Here is a 14,028-nt window from a genome sequence, read left to right as displayed (position 1 = left end):
CCAGTGTGGGGGTGGGAGATAACTCACAATGCAAAATGCACTCAGCCCTTTCCCAAGGGTCCCTAAAGTCTTAACTGTTATAGTACTGCTTGAAGGTCCAAGTACAAAGTCTCAAGACCCAAGTCAATCTCAACTATTAGTATAGCGTCCCTTGGCAGATGGACCATATTTCCGGCACCTCTACCTTCTTGGGGTCTCTCTCCACTGCAGCTTCAGCTTTCCTTTCACAACTCCACACATCCTCCTGTCATGGACTACTTGCAAGGTACTCTGAATCTGCAACACACGGCCTTTCCTCCTGGGCTTTCCTGGGAGATTAGTGGAATTCCTGTAAATTGCATTCTACATCCTGAAAAACCAGCATCACATGGATGCAGATGATATCAAGGTCTGGGCCTAATCTGGCCACAGCTGCCTTGAATATTTTGCCTTGTTGGCTTAGGCAGTGTAGGGTGGGAAGGGCTTTTGGGGGTGACTTTCTTTAAAAAGGTGAATCAAAAGTTCCAGACCAACCTGGGTAACTTAGTGAGACTGGCTCAAAATAAAAAGGGCTAGGGATGAAACTCAGTGGTACAGCACTCCACTAAGTTCAAGACCCAGAAACATACACAGACTCAACCCTTCAGCCAGTGATAGCTATGGACTTGCAGGTTTCTGATTCCCTCCAGGCATCCTTCCTACAGTCACTATGCAAATGTGGTTTCTGAACAGCTCTAATTTCTTTAGCAAGGGCACCCTCCTTGGCTGCATCTTTACACATTCTTCTTTTTGACCAAACTGCAAATTTTCCAAATCATTCCACTCTTCTCATCTGTACTCCTGATTCTTGCTGTAAACCTGGCAAAAAAAAAAAAAAAAAAAAAAAAAAAAGCAGACAGAAATATCCATGCCACTGCCTGAATACTGGGTTGCCTTTGAAATTATATTCACCAGATAAACTAGTCAATCACCTTTAAACTCAGCCTCCCACAAAGTATCATGGAATGGACAAAATGTATCCAAATTCTGTGCCCTTGGTTTAACAAGGATAGCTTTTGTACAGTTTCCAACACAGTCCTCCTTTCCATCTGAAACATCTTCAGTCTGGCCTTTACTGTCTGCATTTTTATCAGTCTCTTGTGCCCACATCAGAACCACTCTTAAGCTCTGCTTATTGCTTTCTGTATTCCACACCTAAACTTTTCCAAACTATTCCCATGAGCCAATTCCAAAGGCTTCTGAACCACAGTCAGTCACAACAATAACCCCACTTCTCAGTATCAATTTTCTAGATATTCTTCAATCCAGTCAAATTGACAATCAAAATTAACCATCACAGAAAGCAGTGTGGAAAGCATAAGTTTTTAAAAGTTGAATAAATTCTGAAAATCCTATTATATGCCCTCTTTGTATCTCATGACTTTCACAGCATTTGTCATTCTTGTTACAAGTCTGTTTTCCCTTCTGGATTAGAATTCACATCTATTTGGGTTCACACCATTGTAGCCATAGTACCTGCCACCTAAGAGGTACTTGATAAATATTTCTTGATAACATGAGATGGAGAGAAGTCAGGAAGTAACACTCAAAGACAGGAAGAAAGGTTTGTTAATTTACATAACAAATTACCACAAACTTAGTGGTTTAAAACAACATATCATAGTTTCATTGGTCCAGGCACAGTTTACCTAGATTGTCTGCTTAGGGTCTCATAAGGCTGTAATCAAGGTGTCGACAGTGTTGGGTTCTCATCTGGAGGCTAAGACTTCCAAGTCTACTTAGGTTACTGGCAGAATTGATTTCCTTAAGGGTATAGGACTGAGGGTCCAACAATCTCCTGATGACTTTGGCTGGAACATCACAGAAACTGTCTATAACTCCCTGCCAATATAGCTGCTTATTTTACAAAGTCTTATGAAAATAATGTCACATAATCATAGAAGCTGTATCCCAACACTCTGTCCACCTCTCTGTTTTTTTTTTTTGTTTGTTTGTTTTTTTTTTTTTTTTTTTGAGGGGGGCGGGTACCGAGTACTGGGGATTGACCTCATGGGCATTTAACAACTGAGTCACAATCCTACCCCTTTTTTGTATTTTTATTTACAGACAGGGTCTCACCGAGTTGCTTGGTGTCTCACTTTTACTAAGGCTGGCTTTGTCTCAACCTCCTGGGCCACTGGGATTACAGGCGTGCTCTATTGCCCCCAGACTCCTTTCTATTCTTTAAAGGCTAATCATCAAACAGGCTCTTGTGGAAAATAATACGTCTTATAAAAAGAATTACATAGACACTCTTAAAGAATTTGTTTGTAAAGTGTAGCTAAGTTTTTACCCATGTAACTACTAAAATTGTCCAGGTTAAAATGTATTCAAACTAGTAAGCGGGCAAACAACTAGAGGTACCAAAAGAAATGACCAATTATGGATGTCAATATAGCAAAACAATCAGAAAATTAAAGAAGTATATACAACAAAGGATATAATTCAATAAAAGAGTGAAAATCAAAGTGATAGAATATCAATGATTACCTCAAGGATTAAAGGTTTTCTCTTCCTTCTCCTTTACCCTGATATTAGACCTTCACGAGCTATACAAAGGTACCAGATCTTTTCACACAGCAAGTCCTACAAATTGAAAGACTTCATGCATACCCAAACTCAGCATTAACCAAGGTAAAGTACAAAGTTGCTAAGGCCAACAGCTAGAGTTGGCATTTCAATCCACCTTTTATTATTCCTGCCATCTAGTGGCAGGATCAAAAATATAAGCAAGCCAAGCTAGCCAGCTATATTATTAAGTACACAGAGGGGGGAAATAACCTTCTTTACTAGGACTACTAAAACAATAGAAATCTAATCTCACCAAGGGATACACGTGAACACTGTCTAGGTAACATTAAACACAAAGCTAATTTTAACACTTAAAATATGGAAATTCACATGAGGATATGTTCAAGCCTAGTATCATTACAGAGATTCATGTAAATATTTAAATAACAGAAAAGCAATACAAATTTCAAGGAATTACTGATATGTGAAAAAGAACTTTTCTAAATCACTTTTACTAGGTCAACTCTAGGACGGAAAAGACCTACAAATATACAGACGGCCACTACCACACCATCTATAAATGTACTCATTTATGTATAAGCAATTGTCTTAAGACTACTCTTACTAACCTATACTCTTGTAACCAACAGGACTCTTTACAAGCAGAGAGCATGCTGTACTTACCAGATAAACAAAGTAGTTGTTTCTCTACTTTTGAGCAAAATAGGAAAGGTTGAAAATGTCTTATAGACTATTTAAAGCTACTCTGTATTTTCCCACTTAAAGTTAAACATATGTCAAATCAAAAAGACATTAGAACACACAGAATAAAACTTCTTTCCAGCAAATTTTATCCAAAAACAGAATTCTTTTAACTTCTACTTTAACTGGCATTGACAACTACCAATTTTCATCAGTATCCATTTGAAAAAAGGTTTGTTCCGCTTTATAAAAGATATTTAATAAACTAATCGGAAAATGGAACAAACAAGAAGTTGGCAACAAAAGAATTACACCAAAAAAGAGGCTGATATACCATTTTGATGCAACTAAAAATATCTGAAAAAATTCCAACTTAGATATAAAATAGCATACTTGATCAACTAAAACTATCCAATGATTATTCAGCTAAGTCCAGTACTGGCTAAAAGTTTAAAAATCTAGACAAAAGAGTCAAACATGTGTTTTTTTCTTTCTATATTACATAATATACAAAAAAACAATAATATTAAATGTATGTTATATATCTGTCAGGCACACATTCAAATAGGAAAAAAAATCAACAAATATTACATATAATTATGTTGTATTTACATTCATTTGTTGCTACATTATCTTTTTCAACATAATTATGCAGTATAATATACCATGTAAATAGGATTTCCCACTAATAATCAGATCACATTATGTTACAGTTTGCATTATATTCTTATTATAATATGTATATTATGTTATATTTTTGTATATACACATTATATGTAAATCAGGACACACATACTGTAAGATTTATAATTAATATGCATAATCTATAGTAATAATATCTTTTAAAATTTTTATTTTTAGTTGTTGATGGACTTTTTTATTTATTTATTTATATGTGACTCTGAGAATCAAACCTAGTGCCTCACACATTGGACTTATCTATTTGTTTGTTTGTTTATATGTGGTGCTGAGAATCAAACCTAGTGCCTCACACATGCTAGGCAAGCACTCTTCCACTGAGGAACAGTCCTAGTCCTAGTAATAATATCTTGACATACAATTTACTATGATAAAATAATCAAAGTGGTTTGGCCAACTAATAAAATCAAAAGCAAAATGAGCAATACTGTAGGGATTACTCTGGGTGGAAAGAACAAAAGATAACCCAAAATAAAGTGATCACTTGGAAAAAAAAGTGAGGCATACACAGGCCTTCTCTGGACATTTTTGGTTTTCAAGATGTAAGGGAAGGAATACTTATAAGCTGAAAAACTACTGAATATTGAAGTGTCATAATAATCACCAAGACAAGTCAAGAGGGATGTTATAAATGAACAGATACTCTTTTGAAAAAAATGCTGATTACAATATGCATAACGTTCACATTCATAACGCAATAATTCAAACAAAAGAATAAAAAGATTTAAAATTTGCAAGGCTGTAAGTCCTAATTGTAGCTCTATGACTTTGGAAAAGTCACCTAACATTATAAGGCTTCAAATAAAGTAGCTAGATTGGTCTTTCTCAAGCTGAATTGCATGGATTACTGTTGTTTTAAATGTGTCCCGGAAATCCATGGGTTAAAAACTGAATCCTCAATGCAACAGTGTTAACAGGTGTGTTTAGTCCTGAAGGGTCTGCTCTCATGAATGGATTAATGTCATCATTAGGGAAGTAGATTGGTTATAAAACCAAGACCAATCGTGTGCATATGTGGGTAGATGTGCAAGATGTACATTTTGTCACATGTGTGCTCTCTTGCCCTTCTACCTTCCACCATAACAATGCAGCAAGAAGGCTTTCACCAGATACAGGTTGCTTGACCACGGACTTCCCTGTCTCCAGAGATGTAGGAAATAAATATCCTTTTCTTTATAAATTACCCATTCTCACTATTCTGTAATAGCAAAAAAACAGATTAAGACAAATACCAATTTAAGTAAATAAAGCTAGTATGAAGATTCCTAAATTAAATACTAAATATTATACTGAAATTAACAGTTTATTGATGAGTATCTTAGCTCTAATATGTAAATGCCCATTGGAAATCAATATAAAAGGATGTGGCAAGAAATTTTTTCCAAATTTAAATTTTGAACTGCAAGTTCTAGGATATGTGGTCTGCAGAGTTCATTTTGGCAAACACTAAAAATAATTTTTTCTTATTTCTTACATACATGACAATAGTGGAATTTTAAGTTTTCTTCTCACATGAAGTTTATTCCTTACTCCACAGAAACCAAAAGCTATCCAACTTAGCTAGTTTAAATCCCTTAGACATTGCTCCTTTTTCAAACAGAAAATATCAGCAAGAAAAAGAGTGAAAAAAGAAAATAACAAAAAGGAGTAAATCAATTTTGTCCTTTTTTAAAGGTGTTAGGGAGAGGTAATTAGAAATATTGAACTATATGAAAGCTTCAATATCCGTAACATTTTAAAAGAAACTACCAATTTCTATAAAATAATAACATTCATTATTCCACAGGGGTTAGCATGTTTATCTTAAAACCTGTTTGAGAATTACAGATATATTCATTAATGAGGGAAGAGGAGCTAAGAATTGAACCCAGGGCCTCACATGTGCTAATGAGACGGCACTCTACTGCTAAACTACACACACCTCTACCCCCAGTTTATTGAATTTTAAACAGATTTATTTTTTCCCTCTGTTTTGCAAAGACTGCTCAAAGTGGTGGAATGTCACTTTACATTTTTAGCCAAATTACTTGACATTGGTACTTTATCGGAGTAACATTATATGATATAATAATCAAAGTGGTTATTATAGCAAACACATTATACTTGGTTACTTCTTGAAGAGGGTAACTTAATTCTTTATGACCTAAAAATGAAAGAATCTGGGGCAGGAAAAATAAAAATGAATGAAAGCCTTGGTCATGCAATGGCTAGAACCGCTGACAGAAAATATCCTTGCTCTGTATTCCACATGTCAAGAATCTTTCCAATGAATAGAAATACTATTATCACTTCCACTTCTGCCTATGAATCTTAGATCCAAGAAATTTGAAGTGATATAAAAATAAGTCATGCTGCCTGAAGCACTGCTTTACACTAGGCAAGCTATACTGAGGTGTCTTCATATATAGAACTGCAATAATTGAAAACTACAAACCAAATCTTCCTAATTGAGGATTGGGAAAAGTGTCTACAAATTTATTTATATCTTCTTGTGTTTGTTCAGACATGAGAGAAAATTGTTTCATTTTATTCAAAGCTCTGCATTTTGGAGATCAGAATTGTTCTGTGACATTTTCAGCTTTAAAGCAACTCAACAGTACTCAATGCATGCCTACAATTTTTTTTTTAAGTACAAAAGGCAAACATTTAAATATTAAACCATGAATTTCTAGATTCTAAATAATACTGAAAAAAATATTTGGGTCACAATACTTAAGAATCTTAATTCCCATGATAAAGTTTGGAAGTAGGGGCAGGCAAGAAAATCTCAAATCTGGTAAAACCATTCTACTCTTGACAATTTCAACATACTCTCAGATATAGCATTGATAGTAACCAGTCTATTTAAAACAAAAGGGAGTGAAGTTAGACAATCCCTAAAAAACAAATGCAGAATGTCTTCTCTGATATAAAGGGGGGTGACTCAAAATGGGGTAGAGAAGAAGAGCATGAGAAGATTACCACTAAATAGGGAAGAGAGGTGGGAGGGAATGGGAGGGAGAAGGGGAATTGCACGGAAGATGGAAGGAGACCCTCATCTTTATACAAAATACATGTATGATGATGTGAGGGGGGGAAAAAAAAGAAATGTGTCACATTAGATTGGGTAGAGGTAAGTGATGGGAGGTGAAGGGAGGGGAAGGGGGGATAGGAAGGGCAGCAGAATAAAATAGACACTAGTATTGCTGTTATGTATATATGTGTCTGTATAACCAATGTGATTCTGCAACCTGTACACCTGGAAAAATGAGAAAGTATACCCCATTTGATTCAAATGTATGATATGTCATGTGCAACTAATAAAAAAATAGAACATACAAAAAATAAAACAAAAGGGTAGGGAATGTTTTGGCAGATACTGACTAGCTAATCCAAATGAATAATTTAGAAGCAAAAAACTGAGGAAGAAGGATGTCAGAGAAGACTAAAAAAACTTGGGGCTAAATATAAGGGTTCCAGCTCCATCATTCTAGGCACATCATCTAGAATCAGCTATCCTTAATCTTCACAATTTAATGTAGTTAAGTGTACACATTTGACTTCATATGCAAACTTTACTTTAAAATACTTTAATTTATAAAAAGATACGTTATTACTTATATCCAACATTACTTAAATTATACAAATTCTTTCTAAACATAATGATTTTTATTTTATTTCAAAAGGAAAACTTTTTGTATAAAGGCTATTTATACAGGATGCTATTTAAATATAATTATTTTAATAATTAAACTATCTTAAATGGGAGATCTGCCTTTTAATAAAGTGACTGGCTCATTTAATAACCTTTAAAAAATATCTTTATTTTAAAAGATTTTAGTTGTTCCTCATGCTCATTTTTTCTACAAGACTGGCCTTTACACAGTTTTAAGATCTATTTCATCTATCTCACATAGTTTCATTATCTTGTTCCATCTTTAAATGCCAGATAGCTGTGTAGCATAATAAAATAAAAATAAAAGCCTTCTTTCGCTCTGATTTAGAGTAAAAATGATTTGGGGATTGAAACTAAATGTCCACAGAGCAAAGTTATTAAATATTGAAAACTAAGAACATATAACATGTTTCAAGTATCAATGCATTCAACAAATACTACTCAATATAATAGATTTTTTTAAAGAAAGCACACTGATAAAGATTTTTTTTCCCCCACATCAGATATTATTGCTAAGTAAAAACATCTTGTGAGATCAGTATAGTCCATCAGTTTTAGGACTCACAGGATAATACTGCTATTATTATATGAAATTATACTATAATTAAAGAGCTGACCTGTTATTTTTCTAGAGTTCAATTCATAGTAAAAGAGATAAAGACCCTTGGTTTATTAACATAAAAGATCTACTATATTCAATGATGTTTCCAGTAATTAGACATAGACAAAGCTATTTTCATTGCAAAGACACTTTAATGGAGACAAGCAACTTATTTCATTTCTAAAGAGTGTTTTTATTTAGCATTGTTTAACCTCATGTTAAAGTTTAAATGAGACCAGTCAGAGCTATGATGGCTTCCTAAAGTATCGCTGTATTTGCATATTAATTGCCTATAACTACTATCAATGTATACAACAATAAATTCAATTCTTGTTATTCCTAAAATGTCAGTTTACAAATTTAATTTTTATTGGTATCTCCTTCCATTTACCATCTCAAAATTAACAATGAAACTATCATAATTCATATGGTTTTTTTGATATTAACTCATCCTTATTGTCTAATTCAGTGTTCCCTAACTAGTTAGTTAAAACATGAGATAGAACTCATGTTATTTGAATTTTGAGGAAATACTCATGAAACTAAAATCTTCCACAAAGATTTTCCTAACCCATCCATCTAGCTATTCGCCTCCCAACAGCTAATGGCAATCAATGACACATAAATCGTTTCTTCTGTAAACACTATTATCTCCTTTCTTCCTCAACTTTCTTCTTCTATAAGATTAAAACAATTTTATTGAAAGTGGGATTACAAAAAAAAGAGCAAGACTATAATGGTTACTGTACATGATTTACTGCCATAGCAGTCAAATTCAAGATTGAGCTAATTATTACACAAAAGATTCACTGTACCTAGTACCATGATGACCAAAACAAATCATATATGATTATTAAAGAGAAAGGGTCTGTTCTTGGTATTTAATGAGCACTCATTAAGTTCCTGATACTGTGTAAGATACTGCAGGAAGATTACCTTTCTTGCTTTAAAGAATCATTTGTCTATAATAGGAATTACAATAAGTTATAGCAACAGTAACAATAAACTATTATTATTCACTACAAGGGAAAATGAGCATCAAAATTCAAATCACCATAACAGTATCTTAACCAATTCAGGCAAACAAATAACCAAGTCATTTATGACTTGGTCTCCTTGAGTGCTTTTACTTTACAGGTGTTAAAAGTCTTCCAAAGAACTCCAGTCTATTCAATTAAATTAATAAGTAAAATTTAACCAAAGTAATTTTGTTTTATAATTTTGTTTTAATAACCCCTGTACCTAATTACCTCCTCACATAAGGCCAATAAGGTATTATCAAATTGATATTCCTCAAAGAACAATGCTTACCATGTTTCTTAAGAGTTAATTTATTTCAGAAAAGTATATCCGCTTGAGGAATTCATATAAGAGAAATACTAGGGGTGTTAAAAATAGCTTACATCATTAAGTTGGACCATTATCCAAATACAGCCTACCTAATATAAGGCATTTATATTATATCACAGCAAGTACTACAGGGGATTTTGTGGTGAAGGGACATATATCTTTTTTTTTTTTTTGCAGTGCTTAGGAGTAAACCCAGGGCTTCATACATTCTAGGCAAATACTCCACCACTAAAATTACATCCCCAGTCTGTTGTACATCTCCCTTATGATACTTGGTTTAAATTTTAAGTTTGAATTCTATAGAAACCCTGGCTGACTACATTGAGAGTTTGAAGAAAGGCAGTCCTAGATTAAAACTTTTCTTCAGTTAACAATGAATTAACTATGATAAAAGCTCATTATTTGTTCAAAAAATAAACTATCCACAAGTAGCAAGGGTTACATTTATGCACAATAGAAAAATACCATCAAATTTGATCTAAATGATTGACCAGTAAATAGAAATGTATTAGAAAGCTTTCATATTTGTTTCATTGAAGAACTGCTAATTAAAAGAAAACCTTGTAGGAATCAGGTTTCCAATGTCCTAAAACATTTGCTAACACACAAAAAAAATTCTCATATCCCAGCAGATTTCAAGTTCCTACATAGAGACCAATGATAGCCTTTTATTGTTCTTTGAACTAAATTTTTTATCCTTTGAGGATAGTTTTTGAAGGAATCTTCATAATATCATACCTTTTACTAAATCAATAAAGGAAATGAAATGGAGAAGAATAAAATTGGTAGCCATGAAATAGCATAAGGAAGCAACATGGAAAGCAATACGAGAAACACAATATTTGAGATTCCATATCAACATAAACAAATATCACAAACACAAAACAGGATCAACAATCCTCTACAAAAATACCAGCACATCAAGTAGCTCGTGTTCTTTGGGTTCTCCTAAATTCCTTCAGTTCAGATTCTTTTCCAGTATTCAGTTTCCTTATTTCAAAAATTACCGATCAATTACTCTCAATTTTAATACACACATATACTTCAATATAAGCAATAGCTGATAAAAGCCATAGTTTTTGTTTTTGAGATGAGCTCTCCCAATGCTGTCCAGGCTGGTCTTGAACTCATAGGTTCAAGTGAATGTGTTACTGCAGCCTCCTGAGTAGCTAGGACTACAAGTATGAGCTGCCATGTCCATTAAAAACCACAGCTTTAAAACTAGTAATTGTGCATTCATATTATCATGTCTCTTGAAAGCACAGTCTCCACCTTCAATTCCCTCATCCTTGCATTCTTAGTATCTATTGAAAGACTGACTCTCTCTGGTCAGGTAATACCTTAAAAATAGTTGTCAAGCTTATCTAGGGACAAAGTTGTCTCCATCTTAAGAGTTAAGCTTTGATAAATTTTTTAATCTTAAGTGAAGAGGTATAGTCTTCCCCTTTCCTTTCTTATAAGCACTTCCTGCTATAAAAGAGCAGACAATCTCCTGAGGTGGATAAAATGCTTAGTCAAATTCTTAGCCACATATTCTTGACTACTCTTTGACCAAAAACAATGCTGGGCAAAAAGAATGAAACACCAAAGCCACATTTATCTAAAGTCTAAAAATAGGCAAAACTAAACTATGTTATTTAGCAATACACAAAGTTTCATCACTTATGAGAAAAAAAAAGGATTTATTAATCACTATAAAAGTTGGCAGGTGGGGGATTGGGAAGGCATACATCAGGGCCACTGAGTAGCAATGATCTTGATCTGGGTAAAGGTCAAGTGGGGTTCATTTCTACTATATATTAGATTTATACTTTTTCAACATGTGTAATAGTTCCACATTTTAAAAAAATGTTTTAAAGACTGAAATCACCTTTTCATCTATAATAAAAGGTTTTGCAGAACACATTTCTTTGTTCATTTATATAAACATTTAAGACTTATTTTCAAAGACTACTTCAAAGACTATAAGAATGCTGTCATACTCTTATTATTTTTACTGTTGATTGCTCAAGTAAGATGGTGTAATAATTTAACAAGTCAGTTTCTAGTCATGATCCTTTCCTCCAACTTCATTTGGTTAATTGGTTTGATGTTCTTAAGGCAAATCTGGCCAGCAACAAACAATCAGGTACATGGTTTTTCCTATCACCAATTCCAAATTAGTAAATTTCACACAAAAGTTCCATTTGTTCCCATATCTAAACTTGAATTGTCAACATTTCCAACTGTCAATGCAAAGTGAATGGTAACAGAAAGTAACCTCCCTTCACCTGCTCAAGTAACAATTTTCAAATAACCTCTCAAAAACACTCTAATGCAGAAGGCCAAAGAAAATGAAAAACAATCTAGCCAAGCTATAACAGTATTAAATCTTCAGTATTTCATCCCTCTGTTCTTCAGCTTCTTTTCCAGAAAGCAAAAAGAGAGGTGGCTGACAAATACTCCAAAAACCCATTAAGATATTGAATTCTGAGTCTTCTCTGAAAGTTCAATTATTTGCTTCATAATCCCTTTAGCTAGCTAGACTGGCTTAATACCTCCAATCTCATTACTATGAACTTTCACAGACAAAATAAATCTAAACAAAAACAACATTCAACTGGATTCAATCATCTATTCCTATAATCCAGCTACTCCCTTAAAACTCCTGTTTCTGAAAATTTTCTGGTCATTCCAGTTAAATAACTTGAAATATCATTAACTCTCCTTTCTCCCCTATATTAAAACAATCAAAATAATTAACCATCATTCGACTAGTGAGCTTAGTTAGCTAGAGGAAAGACTGGGCATTTTGATAGGCCAGTATGTTAAGAATTAAATTAGAGAAACTGATTGAAAAACATAAATTAAATGGAGGACATTTTCATTTAAGCCTGCCCTGGAGGCAAAGAGTACAGTAAAAAAGAACACACACTTTGGAGTCAGGCAGACCTGTTCTTTTCATTCCTTGTGGAGAATACTGAACTAAAATATACTTCGTCTATGGAAATAAAAGCTGTCCCCCCTCATCTCCTCAATTCTAAGATACAAATTGTAAAACACTATAAAAACTTTGATCTACCATTCAGAACATACAGTTAAGTTATCCTACAACACCCAGTTCCACAGAAAGAAAAAAATGGTTATAGGTGATATGGTCAATTTAATTAGTGTAACAATCATAATCCTTCAGATTTATTTATCTACAAACAGCAAACTTGGACAACATAAAAAGCATTCATACAATTTATGCACAAGTTGTATTCCAAAATATGTTTACCTCTTTCATTTGACAATATGAAAACATTTTTCCTAAGGCATAAAATTCTAATAGTGGCTAGGCATTTCTAGTACCAAGCCTATAAATGCCAATTAACCTACATTTATCTAAAATATGGGAATCTCTAGAGCAACTGTTCCTACCTGTCCCAACACTTACCTCCACCTAAGACCACCTCCCCAGCTCCTCCTACATAGCCATTTCCATCAATATTTGAATCCTTGGAAATTATTCATAGTCAGAGAAGTATAGTAAGGTGAGGACAATTCTCAGAAAAGTGATTTTAAAACCAAAAATCACCCATCAGATTCAAGTAAAGCAGAGGGGTGAAGACAAAATAGTAAGTTAATCATTTATATTCTTTCTCCTTTCAGTAATACAAATTTGTTTCACACAGTACATTTGCAGGTCCTGGACTATATATATTGAACTTCAAGTTACTAACCAAAACCTGGATGGATGATAGTAGGGATAGAAACAATATTTATACACGTGTATGGTTAAGTGTTACAGAAAACAAATGCTATCCAGAAATAAGAGATTTTCATCATGGAGTTGAGGAACAAGGATAACATTCCTCATATCAAAGTAAACAATACATGACTAGTCTTTAAGCAGTATTTAAAAGTAGCAATGAACAGAAATAATAAAACAAAGTAAAATATTAACTGAAGAATCTAGGTGGTGTGTATCTTTCCATTTTCCTGTATGTCTGAAAATTTTCATAATACAATCATTTGGCAATAAATAAGTCTGTTTGTTGAATTGTGGTGGTTTTGTAATTCAAGTTAACAGCAGTCTTATGGAGCCCTAAAATCACTGTTTTCAAAGTAAACAAACTGAAAAAAATGTGATTTGGTCATTCAGAAATATTAACCTTTCCAATCTTTCTTTGAGAGTATATGTGTACTAATGAATACTAAGATATTACAATAGAGAAATTTTAACATTTTCCTATACACATAATGCTTTTTGAGAATACAAAAACTGGAGATCAGGCTGCTAAGTTATCCCCATATTCATAAAAACTAGGTCAGAGCCAGTAACAGAAATTCTTACTTTTGAGTTTCTAATGCTTATGTCTTTATGTATACTACTCATGGCAATAAGGAGCTTGCAGTCCTACCCAAGTTAGCCCTCAAGATATAAAAACCCTAAAAAAAGGTTTGAAGGTCTTTGATGATAGATCCTAACTACCCCAGGACCTATTATATGCCTCATGAAATCCATGAT

General features: G+C 33.4%; 1 protein-coding gene across 2 annotated transcripts in view; it reads right to left on the bottom strand.

Annotated features, from left to right (window-relative positions):
* Window positions 1-14,028, bottom strand: part of Stt3b (STT3 oligosaccharyltransferase complex catalytic subunit B) — a 91,554-nt gene that overhangs the window by 72,877 nt on the left and 4,649 nt on the right. The gene's annotated exons all lie outside the window — the stretch shown is intronic.

The sequence above is a fragment of the Marmota monax genome, unplaced genomic scaffold (assembly GCF_021218885.2).
Source record: "Marmota monax isolate L192 unplaced genomic scaffold, Marmota_monax_Labrador192_F-V1.1 WCK01_AAM20220418_F8-fsc00021, whole genome shotgun sequence".
Lineage (NCBI taxonomy): Eukaryota > Metazoa > Chordata > Mammalia > Rodentia > Sciuridae > Marmota > Marmota monax.
Note: the sequence above shows the minus strand (reverse complement) of the source record. Positions and strands in the feature narration are given on the sequence as shown.